Raw genomic sequence first — 16267 nt, forward strand, 5'->3', positions numbered from 1 at the left:
TTTCCTCCCAGTGTGAATATCTATGACTGTGTATTAATCAGTGAGAGGACAGAAGGTTGTGTGGAGCAGGGTAGACAGGAGCAATGCATTCCACAAAAATAAAGCCAGGCTGATGAATTCAACACCCACCTCCAATCCTCCAACAGCCACAGAGACCAAAAGTCTATTTAGGCAGATAGCCTCCATGAGCAGTCCTACCTCCCCACCCCTCTACTCCCAACCCCTGGGGTCATTTGCCCAGGGCCCAAACACAGCAGAATCACCAGCTGCTCTTCATACAAATAAGCAACCTAACTGGGCCTTTTCGAGCCAGTGAATATTAGTTTAATGAGGCCGGGGTAAATTTGCAATGATGATCATGTGCATGAATATCAAAAGGCTGGTTGTCTGAAATCTCATATACTCATGCGTCATTAGCAGTACATTTTTCTTGTGCTCATTGTCTTTAAATAGGGTAATCTGTGAAGCATTTGGAATCACTGAGTGAAAGGGACAAGTCCTTGAGAAAGTTGAGTTTGTGTGTTTTGTTGGAGTTAATTGACCAATAGTGACCCATTCACAGGTCATTATAATAGGCCTATGTAGGCTACGGTACATACCTCGTATAGAATGGTGGTGTTGCCTAACAGATTGTTACGGCTGTGTAAGGGAAGCGAAGTCAGGTGCAGGAGAGCAGAGTAGAGTAAACTTTTATTCCGGTCAAAAAATAGGCACAAAATGACAAAATCTAAGTGCCCAAAAACACGGAAAAATAAACAAAAGTATAGCGCATGAACATACACCATTAACAATAAACAATTACACACAAAGACATGGAGGGGAACGGAGGACTAAAATACATGTAGTGTGATTATGGAATGAAAACCAGGTGTGTATGTATACAAGACAAAACAAATGGATATATGAGAAATGGAGCAACGATGGCTAGAAAGCCGGTGACATCGATCGCTGAACGCTGCCCAAACAAGGTAGAGGAGCCGACTTCAACGAAAGTTGCGACACAGATGTAGGAGTGGCCCACTACCCAGCCCAGGTCAGACGCTGCCCACCATACCAAGTAGAGAGTAGGCAGAGAAAGAAGAGAGAATCCATACTGTACTATGTTTGTGCATGTTTATGGTGTATGTTCTGTAATACAATGATAAAGAACACTGGAGATGTTTCACATGGACTTACTTCACCAGGCTTGAGGCCATAAACGTTTGCCATGGTCCACGTTAACATCACAGCGTATCCAGCAGTATCCCTGACAATGCACTGAGGGGATGATATAGAAAAGAGGCAAGACGAATGCAACAAGCTCTTAACTGGTTCATTTATTTTATTATACATTCAAACCCTTGTATAAATCTTGGTTTTTCAATTCAACTATTTTGTGAGGCCATCTTTGCGATGTATGGTAACATAACCTGTAGGAGTTCAGCTGTTTCCTCCATAGATCTCACTGGTGACGACAAGACTGAGAACAGCAGGCCAGCGGGTGGATATTTCATGTTATCTGGGTGCTAAAGACAAAGGGAGCTATCTGGAGCTGTGTTTTTCCAATTTAGAGCCACTTCCGGTCAATTTTCCACCTCCTGCATGGTTCACCTCATTTTCAGTACTACCGGTTCTGGTTTAAAAATAGTCTCATCTATCTCACGGTGGTAAAGTTTAGAATGAACTTGAATCACATTTGCAGATCCATGGAATGTCTACTGTAGTATATGATACTCATTACTTGCATTAAACTGTGAAATTGACTGGATTCCTTATGATAAAAGTCGTCAGACACAACTGGGCAAAAACTGGTTGAATCAACGTTGTTTCCATGTCATTTCAACCCCCAAAAAATGCAATGTGATAATGTTGAATGAAAATGGAAAATGGATTGGATTTGAAAAATGTAATCATCGTAAGGGAGATGTTTATTCTGTTTATTCACCCAACTTTTAACCTAAATCCATTGAAATTGTGACATTTTTTGTTGATTTCACATTAGTTGACAACACAACCAAATTTAAATCAAACCTAGACATTGAACTGATGTCTGTTCCCAGTGGGTCTTTACACCCCTTCCTGTAATGAACTTGTTGTGTCGAGTCAGAGTGCTGTACCTTAGGAGTTCCCGGTGGCCCCAGACATATAGAGGACGTATAGAGGATGGCTGGCAGGGAGAGACACACAGTCATGAGGACGTGCAGTGGACATCTCCTCCTCCCAGTCCAGACTGAGGTCAAGATGCATGGACACCTTCTCCTGTTGCAGACAATCAACCAGGAGAGATGGATTCATTTCCATGACATATTCAAGAGACACACATTCAATCATTTTTACCACGTGGACACAAAAGACAGATTAAAACAGATCCATTAGTTGTGCACAACTCAACAAGGCTCATCCGACCAACAATGCCATATTGCTCAAGAAACGTTTTTTATAGTCGTCACAAACTGCCCACAAACTGCCCAAAGGCCGAGGGAAAGGAGAGAAGACCCCCAAAGCCTTGAGCTGTTTTTTAATTGTTCTCTCCTCTTCCAAAATAATATAATCCAGTAGTAGGAACCTTCTCTGATTAATGAGGCCTTATGGGTGGGTTTTGAATTCCACTTCTCTGGAACCTCTCACTGCCTTTCCATAGTGATTACTAGAGTTGTTTAGCATTCACAAGAGCGGCAATATACCAACGACTTCAACAACAAAAAAAGGGGGACATCTCATATTCTCCAACATCGGAGGTATGGTGATTTGCTCAGACGGTTTCCATGACAACATACAACGTATCACCTTAACAGTATCCTCCCTGTGTTGCATAATCAAAAATAGCTACTAGGGTAACTGTGCATAAAGGTAACACAGCAGCAATCAGAGTGCAAAACCCCAGACTTTGTGATACATTCCAAACATCGGTGGTACTAATAAAATAGGTGTGAAAGATTGCCTGAGCAGAGTGATTGCAATACTTTGCAAAGCATTTTCAGAATGATTTCCCTGAGCACAGATTTGGCTGTTTTTATGTACGAGTTGAGATGAAACTCATTTCAGTTTCCTGGAGTGCCAACACATTACTGTACGTGGCTGCCGGCTGTTTTGGGGGAAATTGACTGTCTTTTATTCTACCGGTTCTGCCTGGTTTCACTCTGACCCTGTGCCAGGCTCCCCACCACAGCCTAGGGGCACGTCTCAGCGTTGCGTGATTCAGTCCCTCATGCGCACCGTTTCTCTCTCCCACCTTTGTTTCGACAGGCCGTTTAGGAGCGACAGATCTGTCGAGCCATCCATAACTCCATACAAGCTCACAGCTGAAACAATCGGATTTATATATACACTAGAACCGCATTCATGGTCCAGTCAGGACATAATAGTATTAAGTAACCAATAGAGAGGATCATGTAAAATTATTGCATGTCAGCAGAGTTATTGTCTTTGGGAAATGGCAGGCATCTCTCGGAGAGAGTTGACATTAGTGAGTTAGGCCTTACCACAGAATAACATAGAACAGTATTCTATCTCTATGGACCTCACCATGCCGGGCCGGGTTGTCGATGAGGACCTTGGAGGGACTGTGAGAGCTGAGCTCCAGGGCTTTCTTCACCAGGGCAATGTACTCCACTCTCCTGCCAGGCTCAATGCCAAAGGAGGCCGTCGCTATCATCTTGGGCTGGAAGACACAGCATTCACACAGTGTGCTCCCGGGGGCCTCTTAAAAGAAACAAGACTTAAGAGATGTGATACAACACAGCTCAAACAAATGCATTCGTCTGAAATGTACGTCGGAACATTCTGAAAGGCCATGTTCTGACTATGTAACGTACTATCAATATGACCGATGTTAAATCTCAATTACTATCTGCACACCGTCATACCTTCCTCGGGTTACTGATCTAATGTATTAAGGGATCTGAAATGACTGTCTCATTCAACATAGAACGAGTGTCTCTAATTTTTCATTCATTCTAATGCAGCATAAATCCGGCTAATCAACTCTACCCAAATGTTTGAGGAGGAATCTTCAGCAATAGTGGAGGTGCTCTTCTCTGAATGTTATGTAGGCCTAGAAAGTAAAAGGCTTGAAGGTCTGGCTTAAATAGCTGAAAAGGATTTCTCAGTATACGCAATTCAGCGTCAGAGTCACATACTGGCTAATATCCCTGCTGCTTTGATGAAATCCCTCCAACAAAGATCTTCACTTGGCGTCAGTGAGACCTTTATCTACTGCAATATTACGATGTGACTGTGAAAGTGGGCCATCAACTCTTCTATAAACAGTCCTATAAATGTGGCATGTACATTTCACATTTAACCATTCAACCATTAAACAGACAGGACAGTGGAGAAAATACCAGGTGGGGAAGGAGTTCAAGCTGCTTAGGGGAGGCTATACTATGTTACAACATATGGGTGAAAATCTATATTTAGAGGGACGTCCTACAGTCTAAATGAATATGTACATTGTGAAGAGTTTTGCTAAAATCATTACCTTTTCCTGTAGTTCTCTAAAGCGCTTGAGATCATTATCTGTTCCTGTAGTTCTCTAAAGCGTTTGAGATCATTATCTGTTCCTGTAGTTCTCTAAAGTGGTTGAGATTATTACCTGTTCCTGTAGTTCTCTAAAGTGGTTGAGATTATTACCTGTTCCTGTAGTTCTCTAAAGTGGTTGAGATTATTACCTGTTCCTGTAGTTCTCTAAAGTGGTTGAGATTATTACCTGTTCCTGTAGTTCTCTAAAGTGGTTGAGATCATTATCTGTTCCTGTAGTTCTCTAAAGTGGTTGAGATTATTACCTGTTCCTGTAGTTCTCTAAAGTGGTTGAGATTATTACCTGTTCCTGTAGTTCTCTAAAGTGGTTGAGATTATTACCTGTTCCTGTAGTTCTCTAAAGTGGTTGAGATTATTACCTGTTCCTGTAGTTCTCTAAAGCGTTTGAGATCATTATCTGTTCCTGTAGTTCTCTAAAAGTGATGGTCTGCTTAGTTCCAGTCACTGGGCTGTCATAAATGATGGCCGGTTGATCTCCTCGTCCGCTCTCGACATGGCGATCCACCGCATTGTGGCAAACGTTCAACTTCCCCCCGGCAAACCTTACAAAGAGAAAACCCCACATTAGAGGCAGCATATTGTCATTAAGAGACAATAAATAACTACTGTAATACTTTCACTATAGATCTGTCAATGTTATGAAATAACATAAAGATAACAGTAAGCACAATGTAGCTTGGTCTACAATTAGAGAATGTGTATGATAAGATAAGGGCTGAACACAGACAAAAATGTTTTTCCTGCAACGTACAGGATCTATGTACAACCCCAGAACTTTTGATTAAATGGGACTCTCAACTCATTATGAGCTCTGTTGAGGTACTGAGGTGCTGAGACAAGCAGATGGTGTCTGGATTCCTGTTGTTTTAAATATGCACGCACACAGAAAGATGAGACATCATGCACCGTCGCTCACTAGCCATGCCTGGACTTCAACACTATTACAACACAGAGGTCAAACTAGAGAGCATATGGGATTTTTACCATGCAGAATTAAAGGTTCATCTTGTGAGGTCTGCCATCAAATACCTTGAACATGGTTTAATAATGTGACCTTGGTGCACAAAATTATTTATGACAACCATTACAAAATATGAGACAATTAAGCACAAGTGCATGATATCTCACTGTTGGATAGTCATAGAATACTAACTGTACGTCCTGTGTACCTAAATGTATCGTCCACACATCTAATGCTATCAAGTAGTAAGATAAATTGTATAGCTCCAAAGTAGTAGGTGGCGGTAGTGCACAAATCACGTCAACGGGTCTAAAGGTTGTCTCGCGCCAAACTGCGCATGTGCAGGCCGTCTCAAAGCCACTCCTTCAATATATAGATGTTTTTTTGACGAAAATGAAAACGTGTTACTTTCACAAGGTCAAATCAAATTTGATTAGTCACATGCGCAGAATACAACAGGTGAAATGCTTACACATGAGCCCCTAACCGACAGTGCAGTTTCAAAATATGGATAAGAATAAGAGATAAAAGTAACAAGTAATTAAAGAGGAGCAGTAAAAAATAACAATATATACAGGGGGTGCAGGTACAGAGTCAATGTGCAGGGGCACAGGTTAGTTGAGATAGTATGTACAGTGGGGCAAAAAAGTATTTAGTCAGCCACCAATTGTGCAAGTTCTCCCATTTAAAAATCACATTGTAGGATTTTTAATGAATTTATTTCCAAATTATGGTGGAAATAAGTATTTGGTCACTTACAAACAAGCAAGATTTCTGGCTCTCACAGACCTGTAACTTCTTCTTTAAGAGGCTCCTCTGTCCTCCACTCGTTACCTGTATTAATGGCACCTGTTTGAACTTGTTATCAGTATAAAAGACACCTGTCCACAACCTCAAACAATCACACTCCAAACTTCACTATGGCCAAGACCAAAGAACTGTCAAAGGACACCAGAAACAAAATTGTAGACCTGCACCAGGCTGGGAAGACTGAATCTGCAATAGGTAAGCAGCTTGGTTTGAAGAAATCAACTGTGGGAGCAATTATTAGGAAATGGAAGACATACAAGACCACCGATAATCTCCCTCGATTTGGGGCTCCACGCAAGATAGAGCTCACCCCATGGGGTCAAAATAATCACAAGGACGGTGAGCAAAAATCCCGGAACCACACGGGGGGGACCTAGTGAATGACCTGCAGAGAGCTGGGATCAAAGTAACAAAGCCTACCATCAGTAACACACGACGCCACCAGGGAGTCAAATCCTGCAGAGCCAGTACATGTCCAGGCCCTTCTGAAGTTTGCTAGAGAGCATTTGAATGATCCAGAAGAAGATTGGGAGAATGTCATATGGTCAGATGAAACCAAAATAGGACCTTTTGGTAAATGCTCAACTCATCGTGTTTGGAGGACAAAGAATGCTGAGTTGCATCCAAAGAGCACCATGCCTACTGTGAAGCATGGGGGTGGAAACATCATGCTTTGGGGCTGTTTTTCTGCAAAGGGACCAGGACGACTGATCCGTGTAAAGGAAAGAATGAATGGGGCCATGTATCGTGAGATTTTGGGTGAAAACCTCCTTCCATCAGCAAGGGCATTGAAGATGAAACGTGGCTGGGTCTTTCAGCATGACAATGATCCCAAACACACCGCCCGGACAACGAAGGAGTGGCTTCATAAGAAGCATTTCAAGGTCCTGGAGTGGCCTAGCCAGTCTCCAGATCTCAACTCCATAGAAAATCTTTGGAGGGAGTTGAAAGTCTGTGTTGCCCAGCAACAGCCCCAAAACATCACTGCTCTAGAGGAGATCTGCATGGAGGAATGGGCAACAGTGTGTGAACCTTGTGAAGACTTACAGAAAACGTTTGACCTCTGTCATTGCCAACAAAGGGTATATAACAAAGTATTGAGATAAACTTTTGTTATTGACCAAATACTTATTTTCCACCATAATTTGCAAATAAATTCATTAAAAGTCCTACAATGTGATTTTCTGGATTTTTTCCCCCATTTTGTCTGTCATAGTTGAAGTGTACCTATGATGAAAATTACAGGCCTCTCTCATCTTTTTAAGTGGGAGAACTTGCACAATTGGTGGCTGACTAAATACTTATTTGCCCCACTGTACATGTAGGTAGAGTTAATTAAAGTGGCTATGCATAGATGACAACAGAGAGTGGCAGTGATGCAACCAGTCAGCTCTCGATGGTGCAGCTGTAGAACCTTTTGAGGATCTGAGGACAAATGCCAAATCTTTTCAGTCTCCTGAGGGGGAATAGGTTTTGTCATGCCCGCTTCACGACTGTCATGGTGTGCTTGGACCATGTTAGTTTGTTGGTGATGTGGACACCAAGGAACTTGAAGCTATTAACCTGCTCCACTGCATCCCCGTCGATGAGAATGGGGCGTGGGGGGCGTGCGCGGCCCTCTTTTTCCTGTAGTCCACAATCATCTCCTTTGTCGTGATCACGTGAGGGAGAGGTTGTTGTCCTGGCACCACATGGCCAAGTCTCTGACCTCCTCTTTGTAGGCTGTCTCGTTGCTGTCGTTGATCAGGCCTACCACTGTTGTGTCATCGGCAAATGTAATGGTGTTGGAGTCATGCCTGGCCGTGCAGTCATGAGTGAACAGGGAATACAGGACGGGGCTGAGCACGCACCCCTGAGGGGCCCCTGTGTTGAGGATCAGCATGGTGGATGTGTTGTTACCTACCCTTACCACCTGTGGGCGGCCGGTCAGGAAGTCCAGGATCCATTTGCAGAGGGAGGTGTTTAGTCCCAGGGTCCTTAGCTTATTTATGAGCTTTGAGGGCACTTTGGTGTTGAACGCTGAGCTGTAGTCAATGAAAAGCATTCTCACATAAAGTTGAAGTCGGAAGTTTACATACTCTTAGGTTGAAGTCATTAAAAACTGTTTTTCAACCACTCCACAAATGTCTTGTTAACAAACTATAGTTTTGGCAAGTCAGTTAGAACATCTATTTTGTGCATGACACAACTAATTTTTCCACCAATTGTTTACAGACAGATTATTTCACTTATAACTCACTGTATCAGAAGTTTACATATACTAAGTTGACTGTGCCTTTAAACAGCTTGGAAAATTCCAGAAAATGATGTCATGGCTTTAGAAGTTTCTGATAGGCTAATTGACATAATGAGTCAATTGGAGGTGTACCTGTGGATGTATTTCAAGGCCTACCTTCAAACTCAGTGCCTCTTTGCTTGACATCATGGGGCAATCAAAAGAAATCAGCCAAGACCTCAGAAATGAAATTGTAGAGCAAATTGAGAGCAATTTCCAAACTCCTGAAGGTACCACGTTCATCTGTACAAACAATAGTACGCAAGTATAAACACCATAGGACCACGTAGCCGTCATACCGCTCAGAAGGGAGACGCGTTCTGTCTCCTAAAGATGAACGTACTTTGATGGGAAAAGTGCAAATCAATCCCAGAACAACAGCAAAGGACCTTGTGAAGATGCTGGAGGAAACAGGTACAAAAGTATCTATATCCACAGTAAATCAAGTCCTATATCGACATAACCTGAAAGGCAAGGTAGAAGCCACTGCTCCAAAACCGCCATAAAATGGCAGACTACATTTTGCAACTGTATATGGGGATAAAGATCATACTTTTTGGAGAAATGTCCTCTGGTCTGATGAAACAAAAATAGAGCTTTTTGGCCATAATGACCATCGTTATGTTTGGAGGAAAAAGTGGGAGGCTTGGAAGCCGAAGAACCGTGAAGCACGGGGTGGCAGCATCATGTTGTGGCGGTGCTTTTCTGCAGGAGGGACTGGTGCACTTCACAAAATAGATGGCAACACGAGGAAGGAAAATGATGTGGATATATTGAAGCAACATCTCAAAACATCAGTTAGGAAGTTAAAGCTTGGTCGCAAATGAATCTTCCAAATGGACAATGACCCCAAGCATACTTCCAAAGTTGTGGCAAAATGTCTTAAGGACAACAAAGTCAAGGTATTGGAGTAGCATCACAAAGCCCTGACCTCTATTCCCATAGAAAATTTGTGGCCAGAACTGAAAAAGTGTGTGTGAGCAAGGAGGCCTACAAACCTGACTCAGTTACACCAGCTCTGTCAGGAGGAATGGGCCAAAATTCACCCAACTTATTGTGGGAAACTTGTGGAAGGCTACCCAAAACATTTGACCCAAGTTAAACAATTTAAAGGCAATGCCTACCAACTTTAATGTTGTGAAGCCAAGAAATACATGATTATTTTATATCTTCTATTCTGTTCTGATACAAAAGACTTAAGTACATGAACAGGGTGAAGGCATTGGAAATTCATGGAGCATTGGGCACATAAAATATTGTTAATATTAGTCTTATATCCATATAAAATATGAGTTGCTAATGTCGTTTCACCAACAGATCTGAAAAGAATTTGTCTGTGTACAGTAGTATAACAAAAAAAGTTGAATGGTGTTCAGTGAGCAGAGTTTGCTGCACACTGTGTAACCTGCTTCAGACCCCTTATCAAAATGACCTTGTCTGTTTATTTGAAACACTCGGAAATGCTGAGGTCCTTTAGGGTAAAGTTGATCTTAAATGATCTATTGAGGACTCAGATTAATGGCAAATATTGTAGTTAGCAGCTCCTAGGAAAAGCCCTGAGGGTATTTGTAAAATGGCCATACGAAGTCAAGTCTTGTCTCCTCAAGCGCAAGAGTGAAAACACTTAATGTGTTTTATTATTGATCATGATTGCTGTCTCACTTCCCATGACACTTGCAGTCTCTATAAACCTACTAGAGTGAAGAGCAATGCAACGTGGGAAGTCTTGCAAACATGTTGATTTAAGTGCTTACACAAGACTTGCTTGTGAACATCTTTATCTCGTCACACTGCCGGCGTCTTTCGTTCATTGACTGCTGTCGGCTCAGATGTTTTCACCCATGGCCCCTGCACTTCATCAATGTCATCGGCCTGTCTCTGGTAATTACCCACAATGCTGCTTACTCCCCAGAAAGATACCTGTCTTGAGTTGACTCTGGTACCTGAAAACAATGGTTGAGCAACTCATCAATCTGGCTGGCGTTTGAGTCCAATGTGATTTACAAATGCCCTGACCAATGTTTTCCATGTGGGTTTTTCAGGCATCAATCAGTGCTTAACACATAATTCCAAGTAGTGCCATATAAGAGGATAAATGCATCTCAATTCAACCACCTTTTGACAGAATCCCTTTTGATTTGAACGAAACCTTCCATATATATTTGACCATTATAGAAGTGCTCAGAAAGTGACTTTTTGGATCTGAATGTCAAAACATTCAAGACATGAAGGTGCTCAATGGTGACACATTTTGCATACCCCACCATATCACAAGACATCCATGTCTTCATCACTGGAAAAGATAACCAACAGTTGAGATTGATATTATTTAAATGCTAACAACAGTATTGTCAAACTATTTTATAATTTCTCCATTTTTTTAAAATAAAGATAATGTTTTAAGTTTTAATGTCAATTATCCAAAAACGTGTAAACTAAAACATCATATTCACTTACAGCATGTTGTAGCTTCGACCCTATTTTACACCATCTAAGGTTTTTGTGTTGCGCCTGACAGCGGTTGAGACACAACATGCTCTTGAATATAGAGTGGGCGTCATGTTGTGGCTGATAAATGTACTAAAATGGGAATAACTATATATTTTAACATTCAAACATATCAACAATTCCCTCTAGGAAAGTCTGGAGAATATGTCTAACGATAACCACACAAAATTGTGTGAATGCAAATGCTGTGTGGGAAGAGCCTGTCTTTCGGGAAATGGCAGTTAAAGGAAAGGACACTAAATTTAGACTACCAAACACCAAACCCCTATTTACACCCAATTGCCATCTATTAAAGTAATTTGCTAAACATAGTCCAGTTTCTAACATTCTCTATGAAATGGGCTTTAAATTGTGTAATTTAATCTAGTGAGCTGAGCTTTGCAGTTATTGATGTATGTCCATTTAAAAAGTCGTTAAAATGCATTCAAATGTTGATGACAGTAGTGTGAAAAACAAAAAAGATATACATTTGAATCTATTTTTTTCAAGTGTTATGTTTACTTTTTGAAAATATTAATATTAAATGGACAAATATACCAACAAATCTCAAAATTAATAGTTAGATGCAAAAATGTCATTTCAGCTTGTGGTGCCTGGCCTTAGTGCAGTAAACTCTCCATAGCTGATTTGTCTGCATGGCTCAACATGATAATGGATTTGTACAGGTTTCTGATCAGCCACTGTGATCTGTACCTCAATTGTACCTCTGCTTGCTTGTCATTAATTAATTAGTGTTGTTGTGTCTTTGGCTATGCCGGATTAAGTGATATGACATGCTATTCTATAATATCCTTTCTCTGTACTTATATTATTACCTGATTGAGCTAATCATGTAAATGTAATTAACTAGAAAGTCGGGAAAATCACAAGATAATATTTATAGAGCAGTTCTCTTCCATATAAACTCTTAAAGACCTAGTAATATTTTACATCAATAGCAGTCAATATTAATTGTCACCTTATTTCAGGGGATTAATTATGTATTTACTAAATACCTAAATAATCACACAGAATTACATATACGCAGAATGAATCCTACCTTGATTACAAATTATGTCATAAAGGAAAATGGCCCTAGCGGACAGAACAGATATGACAGCTGGTTACACAGAGAAAAGGGGGTTGGCTTTGAGTGAAAGAGCGGGAAGACTGAAGAACAAAGGGAGAAGCTATGTCTCTATCGGGCCATAGGCAGCTACTCTATCGTAAATACAGAATCTTATGCATTCTAAATTACCGCCCATTTTGGTAAAGGAAAATGCAATAAATATTTACTCTGAGCTGCGCTTCAATAGGTTGGTGGTAGATGGAAGGCCGGGTTGCCCAACAGAGTCTTTTGTCCTTTGAAGAATGTCTCTGGTGGTGAACGGGAAACATTGTAGTGTCGTCGTTGTGTGGTAGACGGGATACTCTGTCCTAGCCCACGTTTACAGCAGCCGCTGCTAACTCAGCGGCTAGGAGGTATCACTTCTGTAGCGAATAAGAGTTCAAACTATTCACAACCAAAGCTTATGCTGAGATTGGCTTTATTCTGTAGTTGTTATCTGAATCCTTCTGACATCCGTTCATCATCCTAATGTACCCGGAACTAGACATTTTTGTCAAGGGCTTATATAGTGGAGGGAGAAGGGTGTGTTTCATAGTTTATAACCCATGTCTCTTCACAGGGACGGGCCACTGATTGAGCAGAGCTCTAATCTTATGAAAACCCAATTCTCTCATTTGGAAGCTAAAATTACATTGAATCTTTTCACAAATAGTTTAATTTAAATTGCATTTAAATTGCACAACAATTCCATGTGAATCTGATAACTATAATGTGTAGACTTTTACAGATACAGTTTATGTCGTTCTGTCATCAGTCATAATGTCTCAGATAACAACCGAACTGACATCATATTCATTAAGTACCAACACATACGTTCAACTGGTTCTATTACCGAAATATGGTTCCTTTCCCCCGACTTGTTTGATGTTCTCAGACTCTCTATGTTTAACAAAGGCTATTCAAGAGTCCCTCAGCAGAGTCAGAGAGAGAGAGAGGGAAGGGAGAAAGGTATTTATGGGGTTGGTCATAAACCTTACCCACAGGCCAACGTCATGACACTACCATGTCATCAAAAGGGAGATTGTATGTACAGGACAGGAGTCGTTGACTACATTCAAAACCTTGGATCGTCAAAGGCTGTCAATTCTCCCAGTGGTTTAATTTGTCCAACCTGAAGGTCTCTGTAAATCCCAGTACCCAGCGATTAAGCAATACTTCTTCCTATAGTAGCGCACGTGCTGCTAGCCGGATATGTTTCATTTACATTCTGTGTCTGGCACGGGGCACGGACCTGCAGTGGACACTCAATGATCTCCTGTAAACGGGTTGCACTGGGTTTATTCATAAGGGCTCTTCCTCTCTGTTAGATATGAGGAGTCAGTGTGAGTTTGTATGGGACCAAAACACACAATCCCCTCACTGACTACACAGGTTGAAGCCTGTGTAAAAGTCTATATAATTATTATTTTATCGTACTGTGATTGATTTTAAACCCAATGTTACAGTATGTCAGCATAAAAGTGAATTTATGAGATGATATTTGGTGTAATTACAGTTATTGTAATTGTATACCCTACTGTGTGACTGGGTTTAATGTAGCACAGCAGTAGATGTTTAGTTTCATAAATCTAAGTTATTTGTCTGAAGTCATTTTGAAGTAGCTACTTCTTAACTATTTCCTTACCATTCCAATCACATGACTGACATGCTGTGACTGCGTTGGATGGTTGCCAGTTTATCTAGAAAGAAATGTTGGCTTCTCAGAGATCAGAAATGGAAACTAAGGATGCTACATTTAACATGTTTAAATAGTCATTTAGCAGACACTCTTGCTCAAGTCTTGCATGTTGGAGCTCGAAGCCTAAGATGTTCACTGTACCCTGCAATCACACCTGCAACCCTGTACATGACCATTAAACACCCTGAATCTGAATCAAAGGCATCAATAGTTTTTTCACCTAGTCGGCTCGGGGATTCGAACCAAGGACCTTTTGGTTACTGGCCCAACGATCTTAACCTCTAGTACTACGTCAAATGTCTGATTTATTCTCATTTGACACCTGGAAGTGTTACCTGCCTTTTCTGCCGAGACCAGGCTGGTTGAATGAAAGTTATTGAAAGCGTAAGGTAAATGCCTCATGTGTCTGTCATAGTACCACTATACAGGATATGTAGATGGCATTTCCCTCCCTCTCCATAGGGAATAGGATACGTTTTCCAGAAGAGCTGACATGCAGTGCCAGCATAACACCCACATGTTGACACTGATTTCCTCACTGCTTTCTTTGATCAGCTGTCAACAGCTGCCTGTTGGATGGATTTGAACAGTCCGGAACACCGCGATGGCAAAGCAGAATGTCAAATCAAATCACATTTTATTTGTCACATGCTCCGAATACAACAGGTGTAGACCTTACTGTTAAATGCTTACTTACAAGCACTTAACCAACAAATAAGAGTTAAGAAAATATTTACTAAATAAACTAAAGTAAAAAAAGTAACAATAAAATAACAACAACGAGGCTATATACAGAGGATGCCATCCTCCTCCTGCTATAATCTGCAACAGGGAAACATGGAGAATTGATCCAGTAGATGGATGCATGGATCTCCTGACTCCTGTCCAGGTAAGAATTTCTTATCTAGTAGTTATTAAAAGCAGCAGAGTTATCAATTTGACAAGACGACACCTTCTAATCTTGTTGCTGTATTCACAAGTATCTGTGACATGTCGCACACACACAAGCACCAGGGAAACATTGGCAAGCTTGTCAAATAAAACCAGTAGCCTGTAGACTACAGTAGCTTTTTTTGTGTGAACGAGCCTACATTGTTTTTGGTCGGCTCTGGCTACGTTTGTGACGGCAAGCGGTACAGGAGCGTCAAGTCTAGGTCCAGAAGGCTCCTTAACAGCTTCTACCCCAAGTCATAAGATTGCTGAACAATTCATCAAATGGCCACCTGGACTATTTGCATTGACCCCCCCCCCCTTTTTTAATGCTAATGCTACTCACTGTTTATTATCAAAAAATGTCACTTTACCCCTATGTACATATTACCTCAACTAACCTGTACCCCCGCACATTGACTCAGTACCTGTACTCGTACTCAGCAACCAGCTTCAGTGTATTGTGTTGTCACTGATGTTGTTACCTGTTGATTTCAACCTCAACAACCCCAATAGCAATTTATCATTCCTGTAAAATGGGGCTTGATCAGATCATCTCTGCAACCCTGAGCCTTTCACCTCTTGGATGGTGCAGTCTGCACATAAACAATGGCATTTGTTTGTTCCTGACGTCCTTAAGTCCTCTCTTTATTTCGCTCTCTTCCTCTTTCACCTTCTCCCCCCTCTCTCTCTCAAACACAAACTCTATCTCCTGAAGTAGAAAGTATCATCAATTTAGTAACCAATTCACTCTCAGTTCCAGGGCCTTAAGAGCACTGCAGTCTAATCCCCTCCTCTTTTTTAAAAACAGAAAGGTTTTCCAAACACTAGCGCAGCAGCCCGTATGGATGTGAGTGTATAATCTTCCTGTGTCCTCCTTCTCACTGGCCTTAAACCCTCCCTCCATCCCACCACTTACCACCCGTATACAACTTGCATCTGCATGCAGCTGGGTGGAGCTGCTGTGCGGCTGTGATTCGCCAGCACATATGGTCTGTGTGGAGTTGATTACAAGTGCAAGTCGAAAAGCACTTTAAGATGAAGGATACAGTATGGAGTGGGTTGCTGAAATGCAATCTTCAAAAATGGCACAGCGGTACACGGTAGGCTGCAGAGTCATATTCTCTTCCATTGTTACACTTTCCCACATTAGAATGGAAATCTACCTGAAAGTGAGGTCATTGATTTTCTAAGGTATAAGTAGACTTCGCTGAGAGGAGCCTAGACATAATTAAAAAAGAAATGGAATCATTTGAAACTTAAACACGGTTGTCTAGTTTATAACTAATTGTGCACTGAAAAGTCAGCCAGCTAAATACATCTTGAAAAATGTCCCTCATTTGCTTTAAATCTATAATAGCATTTACAAATGAAAATGTTCAGGCCTACGAAATGTAGCCTACAGTGTGATCTGTCATCTTGTTTAAATCCTGCTTCCTCCATTCTAAAGGATGTACCCACGGCCATGGGATTGAGCAC

At 41.2% G+C, this 16267-nt stretch overlaps 1 pseudogene; it reads right to left on the reverse strand.

Moving 5' to 3' along the window:
• Positions 1-3843, reverse strand: part of LOC124013555 — a 38890-nt pseudogene extending 35047 nt beyond the window's left edge.
• Between the last annotated feature and the right edge of the window lie 12424 nt (positions 3844-16267).

Source organism: Oncorhynchus gorbuscha, linkage group LG25 (genome assembly GCF_021184085.1).
Source record: "Oncorhynchus gorbuscha isolate QuinsamMale2020 ecotype Even-year linkage group LG25, OgorEven_v1.0, whole genome shotgun sequence".
NCBI classification, from domain to species: Eukaryota; Metazoa; Chordata; class Actinopteri; order Salmoniformes; family Salmonidae; genus Oncorhynchus; species Oncorhynchus gorbuscha.